Source organism: Lingula anatina, chromosome 1, assembly GCF_051362555.1.
Source record: "Lingula anatina isolate TDL-2025a chromosome 1, LinAna3.0, whole genome shotgun sequence".
Taxonomy (NCBI): domain Eukaryota; kingdom Metazoa; phylum Brachiopoda; class Lingulata; order Lingulida; family Lingulidae; genus Lingula; species Lingula anatina.
In genome coordinates this window covers 63,292,472-63,302,942 of record NC_141767.1, presented here as the reverse complement: position 1 = coordinate 63,302,942, position 10,471 = coordinate 63,292,472, and the positions used below count along the sequence as shown (strand labels likewise).

Sequence of the window (10,471 nt, the reverse complement as noted above, 5' to 3'; positions counted from 1 at the left end):
CACTAAGAATGCCCACCCACGTCTTGCTCATGCGTATCATTATTTCAATTTTTCGCTATACGATCCAGCAATAATGTTATTGAATGCTATTGTGTATTATACGAGACCGGTTTCGTATGTGATGATGTAATATGTGGTAGATGTAAAGTAAAATCATGACATGATAATATCTATGGTTCAATAGCATCTGTGCGAAAATAATAATAATAATAATAATATTACACAAAAAAGCTGAAACAGTGCCAAAAGGTCTCATCATCCTTCGAGTATTGGACTTGTTCATGTGTAGAATTATTTCAATTTTTCGCTATACGCTTCAGCAATATTGCTGTTGAATATGTTGGTAAGGGAAAGTACCCGAGGACATTATTCAATATATGTATGTCAAATAACTGTTGTTATAGGCCGTCAATGTTATTGTTTATCACTGATTACTAACCCTTCAATATATTTTCTTTTCCATTTTAAAAAGAATGAAATAACACACGTAGAAAACAAACCCATAGAATTTATTCGCAGGCGCAGGAAAGTAAGAATGAAGAAGGTTCTACCTGAAAACGAAAATAGTTTGTATTTGATTCGTATAGCCAGATATGATGAATTAAATGAAATAACAATAAGAGGGTTTCGATATGTTGCCGATGAAAATTTGTTTTTGTAAAAGAGATGGAACACTTCGACTGTCGATTAGTCATTTAAGGAAAATCTTGGTTTTGATAAAAATATTTAGATTTTGACATTTTCTCCCCTTTGTACCCTCTTTCATCACCTCTCTGTTACTGTTTCCTACACCCCCTACAATCTCTCTCTCTCTCTCTCTCTCTCTCTCTCTCTCTCTCTCTCTCTCTCTCTCTGAGAGGCCAGGCTACTTAACCTGTTGTTAAGGCATTGTTTTCATGAATACTTGTGGTGATATCATGTCATTCAAGTTTTTAGTGAATCGTCCAAAATGTATGGTTCGAAGATAAAACGGATTCAGAGTCTTAAAATCATTGTTACCATTGGCAAAACCCGATGTCATTCTTGGAATCGTCACTGGAGCTTTTGACTAAAATGTTTTTCCTCAGAACCAGCTGTCTCACAAAGAACGCGAAATGATCATCTATCTGCTCAATGATGAAATAGAAATGAACGATGACGATGGTGAAGAAGATGGGTAAAGGCTCACGCAGAGTTTTCGACGCCCTGAAGTCATCACGTGTACTCGACAACCATGATTTTGTCCTGTAGATTGACTTTTCCAACTCTTTAATTTCATTTATCACAGAAATGTAAAACCTTAACGATTATGCAAGATAACCTACAACGTTTTGCATTTTCCTTAGATTCGCAAACTTACTTCTTACTTACTATGCGAATTTCAGATAAGAATATGTACACGTTCTGCAAAGGTTGAACATTGATAGCTGTTCCCCCCCCCCCTTCAATCTCTCTCTCTCTCTCTCTATCTCTCTCTCTCTCTCTCTCTCTACGTGGAATCTCAATTAATCCGCATTTTTGCAAGGATCGTGAGGGTTGAGTCGTACTTAGTTTCACATAATGAGGTATGCACTTGCACAATACAAAACTCTTCTTCCATGTATTTAGCATTAACATTGAATTGTGTATTTAATTTCATAAGACGCAATCATAAATTCCCTGCATTACGGTATATAGTGGGACTAATCATTTATGGGGACATAATTAAATAAGCGCTAACTACCTGATTACGATGGCACAATGATATAATTATTTTATGTCATAACACGGACATTTAAGAAATGCACTCTCATTTTCGTGTCGTGCATCATTCCTGATCAGCTGAGTGATCCTGAAAACATTGAAATATTTATCTCATGGTCTGCGAGCGTAATAGAGAAGCATTAAGTGTGACTGACTCCATTGTTTTTAACCAATATAAATTGGTGTATTTGGGCAGGAACAAGTGTATTCCGATTCTACAACAGACGCGGCAAGCTACGATATCCAGAGATACTCGTGATCTTCAACATGGCAAAGGTTAAGATGTTTGCGGCTTTGCTTGTGGTTATGATACTGGTGCAGATGTTTGCTGATTCTGACGGTATGTTACTTACAGTTGCTCACTCTTTTCCTGGCACAGTGTTTTTATTTTTCTGATAATTTTACTCTCTCTCCCTCTCTCTCTCTTAAAACAAATGAAGAAAAATCAGCTTTCCTACAAATCAATTTGGGTTAAATGCATTTGTTTATGTTGTGCGAATTCTGAATATTCAAAATATTAAAACCTTTATTAATTTATTCTTACTTCTAGCTTGGCGTAGACGTAGAAGGCGCAGGCGTAATGGAAAGAAAATTGAGGACGCTGTGGACGTTGACGCTGCAAACATTGACACGGTATGTTAATCTACTAGTATCAACGTATTCTAACACTACTTCCTCTTTATCAAATACATTTTCTTTCATTGTCAGTGCCATCTTCCAATGACGGTGCTCAGTTTCATATGTTTTTTATAAAACATTTATGAAAGTGATTGGCCAATCGGGTTAACCTGCGTTTTTGAGTCTTTTACTTCATTATCAGCTGTCTGACAAAGAGCGCCACATGATATGATCAATTTGATTACAGACGACCATGGTGCTTTTTTTTTTGCTGGCAATGAGTTAATTTTTACTTCTCTATCAGCGCACAGTATCTACAGACTTGACATTTAATATGGAATATATTTTCCAAATCATATTTCATCAGTTTTTTCCTATTCTGCTGACTGATAAATGAAAACAAGGATTAAAATCGTGTTTTAATAACTTTGAATTATCTCTTTGATGTCATTTTGATATCAGTTAATTAATGTAATTCGCCAGAGAAGCAAACAAAAACACATTGCCTATTCTATGTCATACGACAACCATTAAAAGAGATATTTTGGATCTCCATATTTTCCAAATTATTGTCTGTAAAAGAGTTACACGCTCCACAAAGGACCCTCATGTCAGTGTCTAGTCACAGTAACGGTTGCTGTTACGCCTGACCTCTTCTGGCTGCTACAAGCGCTCTCAAGTGGCAAGGCTTTCCTTGGGATTGGTTTTTAGAGTTCAATCTGGAATAACATTTCAGGCATCGATCAAAAGCTGTCCAATTTGGTCCAGATTTGTTGCAGGACATGTAGGCCATTGATTTGGCGAGTAATGGCCTACCCACATATTGTCTATGTGGTTTAAATATGGCGATTTTGATGACCAAGGTAGCTGCTTATTCCCTTGGTTCTCCAAGTAATCTGCTATTAAAAGTGCTCCGTGTGAACGGGCAATCTCACTGCGCAACCTAAAATTGTTCCTAAGGTGCCCCCTATCAAATGATAGTCAAGTGGTTCCCAGATTATTCCTTTATTTGATCTGGTTCAGGTTTTCGTCGATGACTACCATTGGCGTTTTGGCACCAATGTGTTATCCACTCCAAATACTGACGCTGTTAATGACCTAAGTCACTTTAGACGCGGCACACGCTTCGTCGTTGGCCTCTTCTGGATGTCTGTAAACTCTGTTTTGACTAGTTGGGCATTACAGGTGAAATCTGACATTAATAAAGAAAGCCACGAGGTTTCAGTGTTCAACCCAAAAACGGTCAAGGTCCCCAGTTCATTAGAGAAACATACAACGATGTTTTGCTGTTTACAGCGGGTTCTTCGTAGGTCGTCTGGTATTCTAACCTGGTAAAACCAGTTTGGTGTTCGCTAAGGGCCTTGAAAAATGCGTTTTGGTGGCAGCATATCCCGAAAAACAGTGGGCCCTGTACTCTGGTGGTAAGATTTCAATACATTGGGTGTGGCATCTGTGTAGGTACATCAGTCTGGGCATTACTCTATAAAACTGTGGGGTCCGTTTCGTTTGGCGCGATTATCTGTCTGGCAATGTCTGCCTTTTTCGCGCCATTCTGCACAGATTAACAAATTTGTAAAGCACTGCATAGCTCATTTTACCACCTGCAAAACCGACCACCTGCATGCAAAATTTCAAATTCATCTATGCAGTAGTTGTCGACATATGGGTACTTTTTTGACAGAACCATGCTTTGCCAAAGACAAGCTTTGACCTGCACAAAGGAGCACTACCCAATTAAATCACTGCATATTACATAATGCAGCAGCGCAACAAACCTGGTATTCAGTTAATTGGAAGCGACACACCTGACTACACACTTCTCCATTCACATATCTTACATGAGATTGGAGTTTTTTGAAAAAAGAACGCATTTTTTTACTTAGGCATACATTCGAAACTGAAATATTTCGTATTAAATGTCAAGTCTGTAAAAAGAACGCAACATGATCGATTTGAATAAAGAAGAAATATTTATGAATTATATCAGTGACGGATATGTAGACGTTTAGTAAAGACACCTCACTACAGTGATAACTCATCAACCACGATTCTCCTCGGTAGATTGAATTTATTGAAAATCAGACAAATAATTGCAGAAGTATGCGATTTGTTTGAAAGACAAAGCTGTATGCCAGTAATATCTCGAAAGACTTTTGAGAATTGGGATGTGTTTCGTGATCAATTTTGACTTAAATGACGCATCATCAGAGTTCACAGCAATAAATAGGTCCTTTGTGAACAATCGTCTTATTCATCCTTTTAATCATATACACTGCAGATGGAAATGCACAATTAAGCTACAATTTTAAATGTGTAAATGTAGTCAAATTCAAATATCAAAATTTTTGAAGGGACATGTACCAGTAGGCCTACTAGATATTTCGTAATTTTCTAACTTGCAGTAAATCCTTCAAAGATTTTATTTTGAGGATAAAACATGGAGGTATCTTGCTATGATTCAGAGGTCTTAAAATCAGAGTAACTTTCGATAAAAATCGGGACCATTTTGAAATCACTGAAAGAATTTTTAGCTACAATAATACTTATTGTTTTCGTTTTCAGAACCAGCTGTCCGACCACGAGCGTGACATGATCATTGATCTGCTCAAGGACGACATGAACGATCCCGGTGACAAACCGGACGGATACCAAGAAGATGAATAAGGGCCATCAGACACCCACGCAGGCAGTTTTCGACACCCGGAGGTCATCACGTGTACTCAAACACGATTTAATTCTTTAGATTGACTTTTCTAACTTAAAAAAGGTCTGTCAGATAACTTCGACTGTCTGGCTTGTATTTTTCTTCACGCAAGAATATAAATTCATTAAAGATGCATTTATTCTCATAGAATGTAGAATCTACTTATAGAATTTAACATGATTCACATGTAAAGTTGAATTCATGGACAATTCCATACTAGAAGATTGTTTTGAAGAAGGAAAACAAAAATAGATCAAAATGAACTAAAATAGAGCTGAAAGCAGTGATTAGTTGAGAAGACAAAACCAACAATAATATCCCTCAAGAGAGACTGCTAACAATCCACGATGGCTTTCGTGGTCTATGTCGAATTACTGTAGGTGTCATAGAGCATAAATTCTGTAACTAATAAATAGTTATTGCGTGAGCAATCATCTGATCCGCCATTATTTTTATTTGTTTTATATCGTTCTATAAGTACATAAATGAGATATTGGCGTCAAAGATATTTTCTCCCTAACAACCCAAGTGATTTTCATGTATGTTGAGTGTGACATAATACACTGTCACTCGAGCGATAAATGCCCATGCATACCGAAAGAGACTACTCGTATTCCACCGAAAAGCAACCCTTAAACCGAATAAAGGGTATAACGCCATTTCTAGTTTGTGTACATGTATGTTATTATACAGCATGAGACCATTTTCCTCAAAGCACCTTTCTCATATATTTTTTAAAACTCTCATGATCAGTTGCTCAGATTTGAAAGTAATCCAGATCGATGTAAAATAAGATTAAAATGCAGGGGCTAAAAGCCGTAAAATCAAGGAAACAATTATATGTATGGCGTTTTTGTGTACATAGCAGAAACAAAAACAACTGCATTTATTTTGTCTTCATTTCGTCAGTTTGATTATTATTACACAAATATTATATGGCCCAAGCTGAGGAAGAAGTGCCTCTGCTTAACTCAGCTGTTCCGTGCGATGGCGTTTATGTCGAATATACTATAGTGTCCTATGCCTTCATGCAATCAGCTCTTCTATGGCTTAAAAAAGTAATCGAAATTCTAACCATTTGGTAAAATTTAATTCTTATGTCCCTTATTCCGTGAACCAAAGTAAACCCCAAGTGTAAAAGATGTGTGAAAATTAGTCATTAGTCAGCAAGTATCTTTCATGTGTCATCAAAACGAAAATTTCAAATAACATCTCACAGAAAAGCATGTGAAAGCACCTTTTCATAATCCTACTGTATTTCAGCCATTAAACATATCCTTTAACTCTATTATTCTCTAAAAGAGAAATAAGTCCCAGTGTTGTGAAAAAGGAAAGAAATTGGTCTACGGAATCTTAAAAGGGCCAAAACAAAAATGTGACTCCAATTGACCTTTCTGCGTGTTTAATGCATTTTGCGACATTGCGATCGTTTCGCCAAGAGGAAAAGGAGTATTCATTTTTCATAGCATCAGGGGCGGGTAGATAGGATGGGAATAAACGTGAAGCCTAACACCCAAAACCCTTTCTGCACATGCGTAAACCATTGACTTCACTGCTTGGCCAATATAAAGCGGCGTATTTGGGCAGGAACAAGTGTATTCCGATTCTACAACAGACGCGGCAAGCTACGATATCCAGAGATACTCGTGATCTTCAACATGGCAAAGGTTAAGATGTTTGCGGCTTTGCTTTTGGTTATGATACTGATGCAGATGTTTGCTGATTCTGACGGTAAGTTACTTACGGTTGCTCGCTCTTTTCCTGGCACAGTGTAGTGATCCGCCTCGGCTATTTTTCTGATTATTTTACTATCTCTCTCATCATGTGCTCGTAACAATTAGTTTAAGTTAGTTTTCCGTTTATCAAAGCTGTGCAGATGCGGTGTATTAAATCACTTTGATCTAAGCTTATTGTTTTATTTGTTCTTATTTCTAGCTTCGCGTAGACGCAGACTGGTTCAGAACAAGAGAGTCGCTGACGCTGATAACACTGACAGGGTACGATAATTCATTTAATCTTTTATGAAAACCTTTTATCACTTACTTCCATCCTTACCACACGCATATTCTTCTTTTTTAATGAAAATTCGGTGACAAACCGAGTGAGATGACGAAGATTGATAAAGGGCACTATATGCTTACGGATATACATGTAGGCCTACTCTTTTGACAACCGAAATTAGTGTGAACTCGGCAATCATGCTTCTGGGCAATAGGTTATTTTTTCAAAATACCCGACAAATAATTGCAGAACTGTGCGATTTTTGTGAAGACAAAAGTGTCTTCCAATAATTATTCGAAAGTAAGCCTTCAGCGTCACAGTGGTTTTCTTCGACTTGTATATAGAACATCTTTGCAAAAATAAAAGAAGTGGTAAAGATGTGTTTTTATGTCAGGGAGATCTGATATTGTGCTGTGGCTGTGAAATAATTCGATTCCCTGAGGCCACGGCCACTGTGGTAGAGAAAATAAAGTTATTGACCGACCTTTATTGGGTGGATAGTAGTAAATTTGCTGATGTCTATCTGACTTCTTTACACAAAATCTATCGGAACCCGTGTGATAAAACCACGGACGTGTTGTTCTTTATACCAATGGAGACTTTCATAATTTTGCATTATGCGATATACCCAGAATTTATCCCCGCAATTCATAAGTCGTAAGCCAGTCAATCGCCAGTCCAAGAATACTATAATCCCTGACATATTTAGTCTGGATGATAGATTCGTCAACAAATGTGAAACCAAAGATATAGAAAAAAGTCCATGTCACGGCAAACAGCGGCCACTCTGCCAACGTTATTAAACCTGGGCCCGTAACTCGAAAGCATCGCGTTACATTCAATTGAAATAATACAGCGGATGACTACCCAACCTCCAGGCGTAACAAAAACATTCCGTATGTCTTATGGCTTAGATATCAGACCATACCTTTTATGTGGCGAACAATAGTATCGCCGGCCAATATCACTTACGAAGTTCATTCGGTTTGCACGTCTCAGAAACACCTAAAAGAATAAAGGGAACCGGAGAAGATCAGCATTGGTCAGAATTGTGCCGGAAGTGACGTGCAGTGGTGTTAGAAACGAAGCTGAGTGGTCATTTTAACATAGAGGTGAACGGCAGTGAAGACGGGTTGTCGGAGGAAAAAGAAGTTTTCTAAACAACATGGTAAGATAACACTTTTTCTTTACGCATTTTGGGCAGAGAAAACTTGTAGAAATAATAAATGCATGATATGAAAACGTGACACGGAACTTAGAAATAAATGCTGCGTCGACCGCCAGCGCGACAAAAAGCGTAAAGGGGAAATAATTCCCGGGAGTCTATAAATCGTTGTCATGTGGAAATTTGGCATTAATATAATCCGATATGTCCATATCTAAGTATTTTTGGGTGTTTTATGGTATGGGCTGCAATTACAACGATGTTTTAGAGGTCTTGAAGGACCTTGTGAAAACCAGGAAGTAGTCCGTAACTAACAAGTGGAATGTACCGATCTCCGACTGCTGTGCACAGCTGTATCTTTTTTTTTCAATATATTGACGAATTTTTAGATCTTTATATGTCCATCTGGCATGAAATTCCACACACATGATCACACTGATATACCTTTTACACTGGGAAAGGCGCTAATCAGTGACAAATGCCAAGACAAAGGTGACATTCTGACAGCCTCTTATCTGAGTTAAAAATCACTGACAAAAGAGACTGGCAATCAATTTCCTCAGGCTGGCAATCATTAGCCTATAGAAATTGGTCATGTTACATCTTATCTACCTGTGAGAATCGTTTTACCAACTGAGTATTGCATAATAATGTCAATTATTAGTACTTTGAGCTAGTCTTAATTACCTGTCAGCTCACCTGAATTCTCTTTTTGTCTTTTTGGGAAGATCTTGTCAGTGAAATGTTTTATTTGTCCTGTGACAAAAATTCGTCAATATATTGAAAAAAAGATACAGCTGTGCACAGCAGTCGGAGATCGGTACATTTCACTTGTTAGTTACGAACTACTTCCTTGTTTTCACAAGGTCCTTCAAGACCTCTAAAACTTCGTTCTAATTGCAGCCCATACCATAAAACACCCCAAAAATACTTAGATATGGACATATCGGATTATATTAATGCCAAATTTCCACATGGCAACGATTTACAGCCTCCCGGGAATTATTTTCCATTTACACTCTTTGTCGCAATGGCGGTCGATGCAGCATTCATTTTAAAACAAGTTGACCGCCAATTAAGCACGATTTTGCACCTTCAAGTTCCGTGTCACGTTTTCATATCATGCATTTATTATTTCTACAAGTTTTCTCTGCCCAAAATGCGTAAAGAAAAAGTGTTATCTTACCATGTTGTTTAGAAAACTTCTTTTTCCTCCGACAACCCGTCTTCACTGCCGTTCACCTCTATGTTAAAATGACCACTCAGCTTCGTTTCTAACACCACTGCACGTCACTTCCGGCACAATTCTGACCAATGCTGATCTTCTCCGGTTCCCTTTATTAGACACACTGCAAACAAATTTGTTACTAGATTTATGGGTGTTTCCTCCAGATTTCGTGCATCAGAGCTTTTAAAAGAAATTCCAAAAACTAATGCTGCTGCTTTTAAATCAGGCAAATCTCTATTCTATAAGACCATGACCATTGACTGACCGTGCTATCTCATTTTACACTCAATCATTTATTGATGAGAGGGACCCTGCTTGAATGATATCTTTTGGTATAAGCCCAATTTTATGTACAGTATGATAAACATGAAATCTGCTAGCAAAGGGTCACAGGACCATCAGGACTTGTATACACGTTGGGCTTTCTAGTTAATAGTTCCAGTTAACAGGAAAGACAATCTAAGGAGTACATGCTTGTGGGACTATTTTTAAAATCTTTTTCATTGGCCTCTATTTACACTGTGTTATTTTTATGTATTTCGTTTTATTCCATCTCAATCTAACTTATTTATTATATTTGTTTTTTTTTTCATTCTTTAAAAGGTGGTTAGATAAATAAATAAATAAATAAAACGGATTCAGAGTTGTTTGTACCATTGGTAACACCCGATGTCATTCTTGGAATCGTCACTAGAGCTTTTGACTAAAATGTATATATATTTTTTCAGAACCAGCTGTCTCACAAAGAACGCGAAATGGTTATCGATCTGCTCAAAGACGAGATAGCAATGAACGACGATGATGGTGAAGAAGATTAATAAAGGCCATCAGAGACTCACGCAGACAGATTTTGACACCCGGAAGACATCGCATGTGTACTAAACAACCATGGTTTTGTCCTGTGGATTGACTTTTCTAACTCTTTCATTGGTCCTGGTGAATAACTTCAACGGTTTGACTTGTAATTTTTATATGAAATTGAATTCATTTACAAATAACAATGCCACAGTCGGACAGTGTCTTGAAAAAAGGA

At 37.5% G+C, this 10,471-nt stretch overlaps 1 long non-coding RNA gene across 3 annotated transcripts; it reads left to right on the top strand.

Moving 5' to 3' along the window:
- Nucleotides 1-1,891: 1,891 nt before the first annotated feature.
- LOC106152583 (uncharacterized) lies at nucleotides 1,892-10,328 on the top strand. 3 transcript variants are annotated; one of them, XR_015331638.1, is made up of 3 exons: nucleotides 1,892-2,062; nucleotides 2,273-2,355; nucleotides 4,903-5,488. It is a non-coding gene; the product is annotated as an uncharacterized LOC106152583 (long non-coding RNA). The 3 variants fall into 3 exon arrangements; XR_015331640.1 differs by lacking the exons at nucleotides 2,273-2,355; nucleotides 4,903-5,488 and adding exons at nucleotides 6,980-7,041; nucleotides 10,167-10,328 and having other exon boundaries at nucleotides 1,922-2,062; XR_015331639.1 differs by lacking the exons at nucleotides 1,892-2,062; nucleotides 2,273-2,355; nucleotides 4,903-5,488 and adding exons at nucleotides 6,470-6,775; nucleotides 6,980-7,041; nucleotides 10,167-10,328.
- The last annotated feature ends 143 nt before the right edge of the window (nucleotides 10,329-10,471 follow it).